The 15,087-nt window shown below is 48.3% G+C and overlaps 1 protein-coding gene across 4 annotated transcripts in view; it reads left to right on the forward strand.

The window, feature by feature from the left end:
- CEP70 (centrosomal protein 70) overlaps positions 1 to 15,087 on the forward strand; it is a 443,636-nt gene that overhangs the window by 299,641 nt on the left and 128,908 nt on the right. The window lies entirely within an intron of this gene.

A 15,087-nucleotide genomic window follows, 5' to 3' on the forward strand; every position in this document is an offset into this window, starting at 1 on the left:
ATATGGTCTGGGAGTCTGTCAAACACGAACTTCACAGTACCATAATGGCTACACTGAAAACTGGGAAGTTTGGTATCATACTTCTCAGCACAATAAATGCACACTGATGCCAGTGTGCAATTTATTGTAAAAATACACCCAGAAGGCATCTTAGAGATGCCCCCTGAAAACATACCTGACTTCCAGTGTAGGCTGACTAGTTTGTGCCAGCCTGCCACACACCAGACATGTTGCTGGCCACATTGGGAGAGTGCCTTTGTCACCCTGTGGCCGGGAACAAAGCCTGTACTGGGTGGAGGTGTTTCTCACCTCCCCCTGCAGGAACTGTAACACCTGGCGGTGAGCCTCAAAGGCTCACCCCTTTTGTTACTGCGCCACAGGGCATCCCAGCTAGTGGTGAGGCCCACCCCTCCGGCCACTGCCCCCACTTTTGGCGGCGAGGCTGGAGGCGATAATTAGAAAAACAAGGAGGAGTCACCCACCAGTCAGGACAGCTGCTAAGGTGTCCTGAGCTGAGGTGACCCTTACTTTTAGAAATCCTCCATCTTGTGGAAGGAGGATCCCCCCCAATAGGATTAGGGATGTGCCCCCCTCCCCAAAGGGGGGAGGCACAAAGAGGGTGTAGCCACCCTCAAGGACAGTAGCCATTGGCTACTGCCCTCCCAGACCTAAACACATCCCTAAATTCAGTATTTAGGGGCTCCCCAGAACCTACCTAGGAAACTAGATTCCTGCAACCTTAACAAGAAGGAGGACTGGTGACCTGAAGCCCTGCAGTGAAGACGGAGACAACAACTGCTTTGGCCCCAGCCCTACCGGCCTGTCTCCCAACTTCGAAGAAAACTGCAACAGATATGCATCCAACAGGAACCAGCGACCTCTGAAGCCTCAGAGGACTGCCCTGCAACCAAGGACCAAGAAACCCCTGTGAACAGTGGCCCTGTTCAACAACCTGCAACTTTCTTGCAACAAAGAAACAACTTTAAAGACTTCACGTTTCCCGCTGGAAGCGTGAGACATTCCACTCTGCACCCGACGCCACCGGCTCGACCTGCGGAAAACCAACACTACAGGGAGGACTCCCTGGCGACTGCGAGCCAGTGAGTAGCCCTGATCCCCCACAGTGACGCCTGCAGAGGAAATCCAGAGGCTCCCCCTGACCGCGACTGCATGTAACAAGGGACCCAACGCCTGGAACCAACACTGCACCCACAGCCCCCAGGACCTGAAGGAACCGGACTCCAGTGCAGGAGCAACCCCCAAGCGATCTTCTGTCTAGCCCAGGTGGTGGCTACCCAAAGGAGCCCCCCGTGCCTGCCTGCATCGTTGAAGAGGCCTCTTGGCTCCCCATTACTTACTATCTAAAACCCGACGCCTGTTTGCACTCTGCACCCGGCCGCCCCTGGGCCGCTGAGGGTGTACTTTCTGTGCCTGCTTGTGTTCCCCCCCGGTGCCCTACAAAACCCCCCTGGTCTGCACCCCGAGGACACGGGTACTTAACTGCTGGCAGATTGGAACCGGGGCACCCCTGTTCTCCATTGAAGCCTATGTGTTTTGGGCACCTCTTTGACCTCTGCACCTGACCGGCCCTGAGCTGCTGGTGTGGTAACTTTGGGGTTGCCTTGAATCCCCAACAGTGGGCTACCGTGGACCCAACTTTGAGACTTGTAAGTGTTTTACTTACCTGCAAAACTAACTTTTACTTACCTCCCCCAGGAACTGTTGATTTTTGCACTGTGTCCACTTTTAAAATAGCTTGTTGCCATTTTTACAAAGACTGTACATGATATTGTGATTATTCAAAGTTACTAGAGTACCTAAGTGAAATACCTTTCATTTGAAGTATTACTTGTAAATCTTGAACCTGTGTTTCTTAAAATAAACTAAGAAAATATATTTTTCTATATAAAAACCTATTGGCCTGGAGTAAGTCTTTGAGTGTGTGTTCCTCATTTATTGCCTGTGTGTGTACAACAGATGCTTAACACTACCCTCTGATAAGCCTACTGCTCGACCACACTACCACAAAATAGAGAATTAGAATTATCTCTTTTTGCCACTATCTTACCTCTAAGGGGAACCCTTGGACTCTGTGCACACTATTTGTTACTTTGAAATAGTATGTACAGAGCCAACTTCCTACAAAGTGTCTATAGATCAAGTGGCTAAATGCACAATTTCATTTTTTGAATGTACTTTAAATGTCAAAGAATTTTAAATTGGAGGCTAAAAATTAGTATCCTTAGATTGACTTGTGGGAGTAGTGCAGGTGCTTCAAACAGAAAATAGTATGGAAAATGTGTGGCTTCACTTGAATTTAGAAAAGCTCCAACCTTCCTATTAAAATACAAATATTTATTTTATTTCATTTGTTTTCAAATTAAATAAAATGTGTTATCATTTGCGAATGTGTTTGATGGAATGCTTGTTTCTGTATTTTTTGTGTAATGTTTTGCGGTTCAAATCATCAATAATCTTTAGGCCTGGGTCCCCGTTTTCCAGTAATGACTCATTGCGAGGTTGCCATATTCCAATAATGATTCATTGGGGAGGGTCCCCGGATTCCAGTAATGATAAAATGGGGGTCCACAGAAGTAAAAAGGTGGGGAAGCACTGCTTTATTTGATCATTTCTTTTTTTTAGTAGTTGTGTAAAGTGTTGCATTCAAACCCCATACAGCTATCTCACAGAGAGCTTAGAGTGGGAGGAAGACACAAAGGGGGTTATTACAACTTTGGAGGAGGTGTTAATCCGTCCCAAAAGTGACGGTAAAGTGACGGCTATACCACCAGCCGTATTACGAGTTCCATAGGATATAATGGACTCGTAATACAGCTGGTGGTATATCCGTCACTTTACCGTCACTTTTGGGACGGATTAACACCTCCTCCAAAGTTGTAATAACCCCCAAAGAGTTGGGAATTGAATTGCTGTAATTCTAACCCCACCCTAAGCTGAATAGTTCATATGATGAACAAGTCAAATGATTGAAGTCAGAATATAGGTATTAGACTGAGGCCTGTGACCAAATGTGTTGTACCATGGTAAGACACTTTAAGAAGCTGTGACTCGACCTTAGTGTCGTCTGAGGTCCTTAGTCCATACTCTGAGCTAAAGAGATGAGTTTTCGGGCCTCTGCTAAACCTTGTTATGTCTTTTTCCAGTATGTTTTGAAGTGGAGGGATTTATTGTTAAATGTCTTATGAACGATGTATAGAGTCTTGAAGTGAGATTGCTCTTTAAATGAGAGGCAAGGATGCTATCAGAAATACCCAGAATGTACATCAGCTTCCTTTCCACCGTGAACGTAGGTACTGAGATGCTCTACCTTTCCTACCTTCTCAAGGAAGACAGTTTTACCAAATCCCTCTTAAGAAAAAATGGTGGTCTTTTTCGCATCTTGGAAGAAAAGGTACGGTCAAAGGACAGGTTTGTGAACTCCCCTTTCTGAGTCAAGAAGTTCTGAATAGCCAGGATACAAATCTTTGACAGCCGCATACATAAGAGGCTGACGCCAGAAGAGAGATAAAGGATATTTAATTGCAGTCAGCGTAACACCTTGCGGTATGTTTGGTTCGAAGTGTTCTTGCATCCAAGGCTAACTGGTGTGACACTTAGACACCAAGGGCCAGATGTATCAAGAATGCATTTTGCGAGTTGGAAATAGCGATTTTTAAGAAATCACTATTTCTGATTCGCAAAATGCAATGTATCATATTTTCGATTCGGTAATAGTGATTTCTTAAAAATCGCAAATGCTATTACTGAATCGCAAATTGCGATACCGGCCCCATTCGCACCTATGGGCCTGCCCATATTTGCGATTTGTTTGCATTTCCAAAATTGCGAATTCCTAACTGGTATTCGCAATTTTGGAAATGCAAAACCCCAAGGTGCTGGGGGCCTAAGGCCCCCTCTGCTGCACCCCAGAACATTTTTTTACAACATGTAAGGTGCCCACATGCCAAAAGGGCATGTGTGCTTTACATGTAAATTTGAAAAATGCATTTTAAATGCATTTTTTTAAAAATTTGCACATGGTTACCACCAAGTTCAACTTGGTGGTAAATAGCGATTCCTTAATGCCCAATTCGCATTAAGGAATTGCTTCTTACATGTGCTTTAGAAATCGCAAATAACAATTCCTTATTTGCGATTTCTTATTTGGAGAGTCGCAATTTGCGACTCTCTAAACAGGGTTGCAATTTTAAGGAATTGCTATTTTAGCGATTCCTTAAAATTGCATTCAGAATGCCTTTGATACATTCTGAAATGGCTTTTTGCATTCGCAAACGGGCATTCGCACCGTTTGCGAATGCAAAAAGCTTTGATACATCTGGCCCCAAGTTAAAAAAGAGAATCACATAGCACATCTATATTTCTATCATTAACCATTACCTTGATATGGGAAGAAAGACATTTTGCTGGCATATCCTCCTGTACCATTCTGTGTGTAGGAAAGTACAACTGTGTAGGGGAGCAAGGAGCAGAGATAACTAGGTCCAAACCTACAGAAGGGGAAAGATTTACAAGAGCGGAGTGACTTTTGCGTCTGGCACATCCTGAGGCCTTTCTTTCAAGGCATCTAGAGATGCACATTCCAGAAGTGATTGGAGGGGGAAAGGAATCCACCCCACGCCATTGTGCTTTCCCTGGAGTCAGAGCAACTTTGGCCACGATGGAGGATTATTATAATTCCCTCCATACCATCTTTGGGCCCCCTACTTCCTTCTGGTGCGCTTTCTAGCTCCAAGGAGATGCGAGGTTCGCCCTCGGCATCAGATAGGCCCCCTGGATCCAAATTCGCATCCGCACTGACTCTGGTGCACAGCCTTTTGGGGTTCCCACATGTGACGCCGTAGTTCGATCAGTTGAGGTCTGTGGTGCTGGTTAACGGTGAGCCGATCACCCTTGAGCCCATCACCCTCTCCGATGCCAACACGACGATGCACTGACGCTGGATGGCGTGGGTGCAATGTCAGTGGTGCCGTCTGGCTTGAACACCTTCCCTCCTCCTTCTAAACAGTCCTTTGCTGGTTTTCCTCCGGGGAAACAAGCTTTTGGAGGTGGAGGAGAGGAGCTGGAGTTAAGCACCCCCATTGATGAGATTGCTGAGCTTCCTCTAGAGGGTAGTTGGCTGACGGAGCTGAGTGAGGAACTGACAAATAGGCTGCTCAAGGACAGAAAGGGAGGTAATCTCAGGGTGAAGATGGAAAAGCTATAAATAGAGAGAACATACCTTTTTCCGAGGTTGATTTCAGAGCTATGGTAGAAGAATCTTCCCCCTCAGTATTTTGGGTCCTGCAGAAGAAAAACAACATCCCTTCTGTTTGTAATTAAGACATTTAAGGGTATTACCAGTGAGTTTCGAGCTCTGAGTTGACTTTCAATGTTCAGGATCTCAACCACAAGAATGGTTCTGCTGTGAAAAGACTCAACCCTAAGAGGAGCACATCCTTCTCGATGTTCAAGCGTCATTCACTGTCAATGGCCTTTGACTTAAAAGCATAGGAGTAAAAAGAAGAGACCTTTACCTTCTCTTCAGAGCAGACAGACTCCTTGGATTAAGATGTAGTGCCTCCTATACAGCAAAGGATAGACCTCCAGCCCCAAAGCAGTGAAAAGAGCTTGAAGCACCCATGGCTTTCATAAACCACACACATGTAAGGGACTTGTGGTGAATGGAAGATAGATTGAGGGAGGCGTGACTCAGGGAGCAAAGGCAAGTAGGCAGTGCTTAATTTGTATTTTTTTTTAAAGTGCTAGGGGAAGGTTTAAGGAATGGCGGGAGGAGAAAGGAGGAGGGAGGATCGGGAGAGGACGTTGGTGGGTAGTTTTTTAGCAGTGGGGCTGGGTTTAAGGCTTAGGGTGAGTGGAGGGTGTCGGGGTACTTTAGTTTTTAGGGGCGGGGTGGAGGGGATTGGGGTATTTTTTTTTTTTTTTTTAGGGCTCAGGGTGAGTGAGGGGGTGTTCAGGTAATTCAGTTTTTGTGGGGTGGGGAGGTTTGGATAGTCTTTATTTTTTTTGTGCTCAGTGCAGGTGGGGGGCCGGGGTAGTTTAGGTATTAGGGGTGGGTGTAGTTTTAGGCCTCAGGGCGGGTTAGGGGGTTCCATGACAGAACCACGCATGCTGTTTCGCATGCATTTCCACACATGCCTTGACTAGGCATGCTTTTACAACAAAATTTGTTGTAAAGTCGTGTGTCGTAAAAGCATGCGTGGAAATGACGTGGTTGTGGTTCCAATCGCGTTGTTAAGGCATGTGGTGTTCCAGCATGAGTGGTTCCATCATACAACCCTACCCCACAGTACACATTGAATATAAATACAACAGCATGCACCGCCCGATCCTGGAGTGATATAGCAATGCAATACAGACTTCCACTATCATACATTTCTTCATTGTTACTCTCTCACCACTTCCAAATACTAGCCGCAAATGAGCCTAAAGCACACGCCCAATTGATACAAAAAAAGGAATACTGCACTAGGAGACACTATACGAGAAATGTCTTTTCCATAAGGCCCATGCAATCCACTGAAAAACATTTTATACTATAGAGTCAGGTGTACACTGTGAGTGATTTCTCCAGACATTCTCAAGGAACTCGTGCCCTGTACTGCATTGGAAAGGTTGCTTACCTCTGCATCTCAAAATGACTAATTCCAATCTGATACCATGCAGTGCAGGAGGAGGTTCTAATTGCCAGAAGGGTTTCACGCTACTTTTGGAAGGAAGAGATGGGGCTTGCAGTCACCGAGGCGATGTGGAAGTTCTGCTGCACACAAACAGACTTGGTTGCCTTGAGTAGCATATTATGCCTTATCCAGTATAAAATGACACAATGAGCATGTTCTACACCACTGACTTTATTTTAATTTGGCATGTGTAGCTACTGGAAGGACGTCCTGACAGTGCAGCCCGGGATGATTGATCATGAGATCCCTCAGGATCTGAGAGTGGCTGTACTCGGATGTGTATGGAAGGTACCGGCTTTATATACAAGATATATGGCATTACCACGGCTGCTGGCGAAGAGGTTAATAGGATGCTGTTGGGGCAGCGGGCGATCCCCTAAAATACAAGGACCTGGTTAAATGCTTTTATATATTCTAACTGTAGAAAACTTGCCCCTTGTTGCGGTTACCCCACTCCCCCCCTCCACACACACACACTTTTTGCCTGATATTTGATGTTAACTTGACCAGGTGTGTGCTGAGATCCTGCTGACCCGGCCCCAGCACCTGTATTCTTTCCCTAAAAATGTACTTTTATTTCCACAGTAGGCAAATGTCTGGCACACAGATAAGTCCCTTGTAAAATGTACCAGTGGTGCAAAGGGCCCTGTATCCAGAGAGGGTCCCTAAGGGCTGCAGCCTGTATTATGCCACCCTAAGGGACCCCTCACCAAACACATGCACACTGCCATTGCAGCTGGTGTGTGTTGGTCGGGAGAAAAAGGTAAATCGACATGGCATCCCTCTCTGGGTGCCATGCCTACAAACCACTGCACTGTATAGCTTTATCTGATAGAGACTTTTAGCTGCAGATTCCTTACCTTTAGTATTTCTAAGTGCCAACTTGGAATCTGGAACTTTTGCTAAGCAGTACTCCTGCTCATGCCGTTGGGTGGTGTCATTCGGATCCGCGTGGCGTCGTCGGCATCATTGGAGCTGCCTGTGACGTCATGGTCGCCTATAATGGCACCACTCAGGCACACATGTTGCCCTTTAATGAGGGCCTCACTAATGTCCTGCAGGGGGCGTGGTCCAAACCCAGCACAGGGGCTCCTTTTAATAGGACAATCGGCTGCCGCCATTGCCCAGTTCCTAATAATCCTGGTTTTGTCACCCAACACCCCACCCTGGGAAGCTTGGTGGTCCAGGCCTCCACCTCCCATGGTGCCTTCCCTTCAGCTCCCCCACATAGGGAATCCAAGAGGCTAGATCAGCTTGGAAAGAAAATGTTTTCTTCCTCCAGCCTGGCATTGAGGTCCCTATACACCTGATGTCTTTTGGGCCATTTTTCCCATACCTTATGGGGGGCGGTTGCACAGGTGCTGCCCCAGGTCCCAGAGGGTGTGCGGGATACTCTCACACAAGCTGTAAAAGATGGGAGAGATGCAGGAAAGATTACGATTCAGTGTGTTTTGGACACAACCGCCTCGCTGAGTAGGGTGATTTCATCGACGGTGGCCCTTCGTCGCCACAACTGGCTACGTCCGTCTTTTTGGGGGATATCCAGTCAAACCATATACACATGCCCTTTGATGGCACATGCCAGTTCAGAGACTCTTGGGCTATGGCCAAATCCTTTGGCCTCTCGACACCCGCTCACCAACAGTCTGCCTTATGCCCCTTTCGAGGCTTCGGAAGGGGTGTGGTACCAAGCCACCCACAAGTCAGCCACCATCCTTCATCAACTCAACATCCAGTGCAAGGATGAGGTTGTGGTATCTTCAGACCCAGTGGGTCTAGCCAGAGGTCGGCCACCACCCAGCCCCCCTCTTCCACAAAGCCCAACTTCTCCTAGTATGGTTCTCCAAGATCACACACGTCCAGTTTGAGGGAGAATTCGATTGCATCTCTCTCACTGGTGGTCCATAACATCTGACAAATGGGTCTTACACATCATACAGAAGGGCTATTCCCTCCCTTTCCAGGCTTTCCCTCCCTTTCCAGTCTTTCCCTCCCTCTATGCCTCCATTAAAAGAACAGCTGATGGAGAATCACTTAATCTTGCTCCTTGAGGAAGTTACAGTTGTCTTGGCCAAGGGAGCCATAGAAAGGGTCCCGATGTCAGAAGTAGGCAGCTGTTGTTATTACAGGTACTTTCGGATTCCAAAAAAGATTAAGGGTCTTTGCCCTATATTGGTTTTAAGGGACCTCAATCGCTTCATCAAAGAGGAGAAATTCAAGATGCTCACTCTAGCTCAGGTCTTGTCTGCCCTTGATCAAGGAGACTGAATGGTAGCGTTGGACTTACAGGATGCGTATTTTCACATCCCCATCCTGCCTGCCCACAGGCGCTACTTGCGGTTCAAGGTGGGCCCGAGCACTTCCAGCGTACCGTGCTCCCCTTCGGTCTCACCAGTGTTCCTCTCCTTTCCACAGCCAGATCTCACAGTAGTGACAGATGCTTCACTTCTGGGATCGGGGGCCATCTGGGAGAGGCAGAGATCAGCGGTCTTTGGTCTCTGGTAGAATCTGGATTCCATATCAGTTTACTGGAGCTCTGGGCGATCAAACTGGCATTGAAAGTATTTCTTCCAGTTGTAAAAAGGAAGATAATGCAGGTGTTCACGGACAACACCACCGCAGTGTGGTACTGAAACAAGCAGGGAGGCGTGGGGTCATGGACCCTTTGTCAAGAGGCTCTGCGTAATAAGACAGGTTGGTCAACACCTGGCAGGTTCTCTGAACGCCAGGGCAGACAAACTCAGCTGTTCGTGCCTAAGGGATCACAAATGGTATCCCCACCTGGAGGTGGCGTAAGGACTCTTTCAGCAGTGAGGAGAGCCTTGGTTAGATCTGTTCGTCTCCACAGGGCACACGCACTGTCAGCAGTATTGTGCATTGGAGTTTCCAAGGCGGCAGTCGCTCGGCAACGCTTTTCATCACAAGTGGAATTCAGGCCTCCTGTATGCCTTTTCACCCATACCACTTCTGGCCCGGAATTCTCAAGTAGATCAGGAATGACCGGGCCCAAGTAATCTTAGTGGCTCCGGATTGGGCAAGGAGAGTTTGGTATCCCGAGCTTCTGAAAATGAGCATCAGTCCTCCAATCAGGTTGTGCCTTCGGGAGGATCTTCTGTCGCAGCAGCAGGGAAAATTCTCCACCCAAACTGTGCGGCTGCATGCGTGGAGATTGAGCAGCTACAGTTGATGGCTTTTGACCTTCCTCCTGAAGTGTGTAAAGTTATTTTGGCAGCCAGGCATCCCTCAAATAAAACGGTATACGCCTGCCGTTGGAAACGATTTGCATATTATTGTACAGAAAGGTCTATTGATCCTATTTCTGCTTCTCTTTCTGATATCCCACTTTGTATACTATCCCTTGCCCAACAGGGTTCTTCCTGGGGTACTCTCAGGGGCTATCGTTCCGCCTTATCAGCATTTCTTCAGCTGCCTGATCAGCCTTCACTTTTCAAATCTCCCATTGTACATAGATGCCTCAAAGGGCTTGTACATATGTTTCCCTCTACGCCCTTTGTTATGCCCCAATGGGACTTAAATCGGTTCCTCACATTTCTTATGTGTGATCCCTTTGAGCCCCTACACAACTGCCCCCTCTGGCTGCTTACCATCAAGACAGCCTTCTTAGTGGCAATAAGATCTGCCAGGAGGGTGAGTGAGATGCAGGCTCTTTCTTCCAAGCCACTGTACTGCACCAAGTTTTCAGACAAGTTGGTTCTCAGTACGCGTGCCTCTTTCCTCCCCAAGGTGGTGACCCCATTTCATCTGGTTCAGAATATCACCCTACCCACCTTCTTTGCTCCATCACATCCCTTTAAAGAAGATGAGCGACTCCACTGGCTGGGCCTAAAAGGAGCGTTGTCATTCTACCTTGACTGCACAAAAGAGTTCTGGATGAATGACCAACTCTCTGGGATACGTGGAAGCAAAGCAGGGTCGGGCAGTGCAGAAGCGAAACATTTCACGCTGGGTCATTCTCTGCATCAAGATCTTCTAAGCATTGGCCAGGAAGCTGCCTCCTGAGGGCTTGAGGGCTCATTCTACCAGGGGCAAAGCTGCTAACACTGCGCTAGCTCGAGGCCTTCCAGTCTTGGATATCTGTCAGGCAGCAACGTGGGCATCCTTGCACACGTGCGCAAAACATTACTGCCTGGACAATCAGGTATGGAGAGACGGACACTTTGTCTGTTCGGTCCTACAGGACTTTTTAGTGTGAATGGAGGTATCCACAGCCCACCGCCAGGAGGTTATGTCTTGGTTATCTATGCTAAGGTGAGGAATCTGCAGTTAGAAGTCTCTATCAGGTAAACAAGTTATTTACCTTCGGTAAAGCATTATCTGGTATATACTCTATCTAGCTGCAGTTTCCTTACACCCATCCATGCTTCCCCACTCTGGGGACTCATTTACTAAGGGTAAGGATTGTTCCTTTTTAGGGCCCTAGTTTTTGGCTCAGACAAAACTGTTGGTTCTTTCCATGGATTTGGGCTTCTGCCGTAAAAGTTTGTGGAATACTACTAATGTATGTGTGCCTGGGTGGTATATTTATTGGCAACTGTCATTTCAGAGATGGCTCCAATGATGCCGACTCTGCCAAACGGATCCGAACGACGACACCCGACAGCGCACACAGGGGTATTGCTCAGCATAAGTTCCAAATTCAAAGCTGATACCTGGAACTTCTAAAGGTAAGGAATCTGCAGCTAGATAGTCTCTACCACATAATGCGTTACCACTCTTCACCTGTCCACTCTACACTACCCCAGTCTGGGTCACACCAATCTACTCTGCACTACTCCACTCTATGCCACTCTGCTATACTGTACTCTATGCCAGCGGACTTTATTCTAACACTCAACTCTCTGCCCCTGCACTCTACACCAATCCATTGTACGCCACTCTGATTTACTCTGCACCATTGCACCCTACCACTTCACTCTACTCCGAAACAATCTACTCTATGCAACTCTGCAACACTTCACTGTATGCTGCTGCTCTCTCGCCGCTCTACTCTTGACCACTGGAATCTATGCCAGTGCACTGTACACAAATGCACTTTGTCACTGCACTCTATACCACTGCGCTTTACCTCACTGTACTCTACACCACTGCTCTGTACCCCACTCTACTGCACGCTGACACTCTACTCTGCAGCACTGCACTACTGCACTATACTCTGCACCAGTGTATGCTACTCTAATCTGTGCCACTCTTTGCCACATCACTCTGTGCTGCTCGACTCTACTCTGCGCCACTGGACTCTATGCCACTGGACTTTACTCTGCGACATACCACTCTGCTCTGTTCCACTCTACTCTGTTCCCCTCTACTCTACTGTACACCACTCTAATCTACGCCACTGCATTCTATGCCACTGAATTCAATGCACTTTAATGCCACTGTACTCTATGCCACTGTACTCTGCAACAATCTACGCTAGTGCACTCTACCCCTGTCCAATCCATGCCACTGCAGTGTATGCCACTCTGCGCGACTCCATACTATGCCAGTCCAATAGAAGACACTCTGCCACTCTACTCTAGAACACTTGACTCCACTCTTCACCATTTCACTGTACAACACTTCATGTAACTTTCCTCTATGCTGCTATATTTTAGCTGTGCAGAGCAGCAGCCACTCTGGTGTATAACTTGGCTAAAACACATAGGCAACGCCAATAGATGATGCATAGGCGAGAGCCATTGGCTCTGCCAATGCTTGTCAGTCAATTAAGTTCTCTTGTAATGGTGCTCTTGGGCTACTTCTATGAGCCTCGATCCTCAATCAGAATGGCGCAGCTTGGGTAGACCTTATCAGGCAATGCAGGATGGGGCCTACATCAGGCTATTGTCTATTCAATTTTTCAGAACCTCCCCCCCTCGAGGGAGGATGACCACATCTGTTATGGGTCTCCAGAGGGTCGGACAGCCACTCAAATTGCCATACGTTCTTTCACATCATCTCACTGCTGCTCCAGTGTGCCACCACACCTCATTGTCTGTCTGGCTGTGCAGTGGGGCATCCGTTCCAGTCTTTGATCTCTCAGTCCCCGTTAGTTGCTGCCTCTGCTTATGGCTGGGAATCAGCACTTTCCCAGACAGAAAATCTTCCAAAGTTCAGTGGAATGGTGCCAGTTCCTCCTCTTTTGTGTGAGATGTTCTGCTTATATTACATTTTGACAATTCAGTCCACAGAAAGGCTTAGATCCTGGATGTAGGAAAGTACCCTCTTTCTTGGCATGGTTACCCCCATTTTCTGCCTGTTTTCAGTGTGTTTGACTGTGTTCACTGGGATCCTGGTAACAAGGACCCCAGTGATTGTGCTCTTTCTAACTAGTTTTTTACACCCCACGTTTGGCACACTGATGGCCCCATGTAAGTCCCTAGTATATGGTACCCAGAGCATTGAGGTACCAGGGAATCCCCATGGGGTGCAGCATGTATTATGCCACCCATGGAGGGCCCATTCAAACCGTTCTGCAGGCCTGCCATTGTAGCCTGCGTGAAAGGGATCAATCACCCTTTTCACTAAAGATCACTGCACCAGATCACTTTAAGTCACCCCTATGCCAGGCCCTCCTAGCTCAGAGGGCAGGGTGCAAGTACCTGTCTGTGAGGGCACCCCTGCACTAGCAGAGGTGCCCCCACGAACTCCACCTCCATTTTCCTGGACATCATGAGTGCTGGGATGCCACTGTATGCTTGTACTGGACATAGGTCACTACCTATGTCCAGCTACATAATGGTAACTCCGAACCTAGGCACATTTGGTATCAAGCATGTTGGAACCATACCCCAATACTGTTGCAAGTATTGGAAGTATGATTCCATGCACGCTATGGGCTCCTTAGAGGACTCCAAGAATTGCTGCCACCAGTCTTACAAGGTTTTCCGGGCAGCCCAAGCTGCTGCTACCCCTCAGACAGGTTTCTGCTCTATTGGTGCTTGATCTGATCAAGGCCAGGAAGGCAGAACAAAGGATTTCCTATGGGAGAGGGAGGTAACACCCTCTCCCTTTGGAAATAGGTGTGACTGGCTTGGGAGGGGTAGCGTCCCCAAGCCACTGGTATGCTTTGAAGGGCACAGTGGGTGCCCTCTGTGCATAAACCAGTCCATACCGGTTCAGGGCCCCCCAGTCCCTGCTCTGGTGCAAAACTGGACAATGGAAAGGGGAGTGACCACTCTCCTGTCCATCACCACCCCAGGGGTTGTGCTCAGAGCTCCTCCAGAGGGTGCCTGGGTTCTCGGGTCAGGCAGGTGACGTCAGAGTCCCCTGGCTATGTGACCAATCCCTCTTTCAGGGTTATTTAGGGTCTCTCTCTTGGGTGGGGTCTTCATATTTGACTTGCAAGATTCCAGCAGGACTCTTCTGCAACCTCTACTTTGATTTCTAGCCACTGGACTCTCCAGGAACCGACAATCTGCCTCCACTATGAAGACCTTTCCAGCAACATTGTGTCTAAGGCTCCTTCCAGCTTCTGCAACATTTCCCCGGCTGTGCATCCTCTTAGAGCAGCAAGACTTCAGTCTGCACGAGAAGGAAGAAGGAATCTCCCTTTGAGTGAAGGAGTCACACATCTGCATCCGCAGGCACTAACTGCAACAACTACGGGCTGCATGGATCTCCTCTCATCCTGAGTGGATCCTCCATCACAGGTAGTATTCTGGAGTAGTCCTCTTGGTCCTCTCTGCCAGCTGTCCAACTTTGGTGGAGGTAAGCCTTCGCCTTCCCATGCAGGACAGTACCCTGGTGCACAGCGTCTCTTGCAACTACCAAGGCTTGTTTGCATCTCCTACAAGGGAACTTTAGGCTATGTGCAGCTCCAGCGCTCAGCACTCCTTCCTGCGATGCGCAGTCCTCTGCATGGTTCTCCTGCATCGTGGGATCCCTTTCTGTAGTGCTGGAAGGGCTCCTACAACTTCTGTGTCCCCGTCCTGTGGGACCCTGTGGGGGCTGCCTCTGCTCCTGTAGGCTTTTGGTGTCGCTGAGGGCTCTCTATGACTCCCCCTCCTGGGTTGAGTCTTCCTGGGCCTTGCTGGTCCTCAGCAGCAACCGCAAATTTGCCTTTGCCAAGGCTTGTTGGTGGAATTCCTGCACCAACACCCGTCAGCAATCTTCCTTCCAGCGTGGGACGTCTTCTGCATCCCTCAGGAACTCTTCTCTGGCTCCAGGGGTGCAGTGCTGACCTGACCTTCACCACTGTCAACCAACTCCTGCAAGAACAGATGGGTGGATAGTAGCTCCTGCTCCTCTTGGACTCCACTGAGACTATTGGACTTGGTCCCCTGTCTCCACTGGTCTTCCTCTTTAGGAATCCACTGCTGGTTTCTTGCAGTCTTTTCTGGGTACATTTCTGTGATTTACTCCTGCTTTCCTGGTCGCTGGTGGGTAC

This window comes from Pleurodeles waltl, chromosome 3_1 (genome assembly GCF_031143425.1).
Source record: "Pleurodeles waltl isolate 20211129_DDA chromosome 3_1, aPleWal1.hap1.20221129, whole genome shotgun sequence".
NCBI classification, from domain to species: domain Eukaryota; kingdom Metazoa; phylum Chordata; class Amphibia; order Caudata; family Salamandridae; genus Pleurodeles; species Pleurodeles waltl.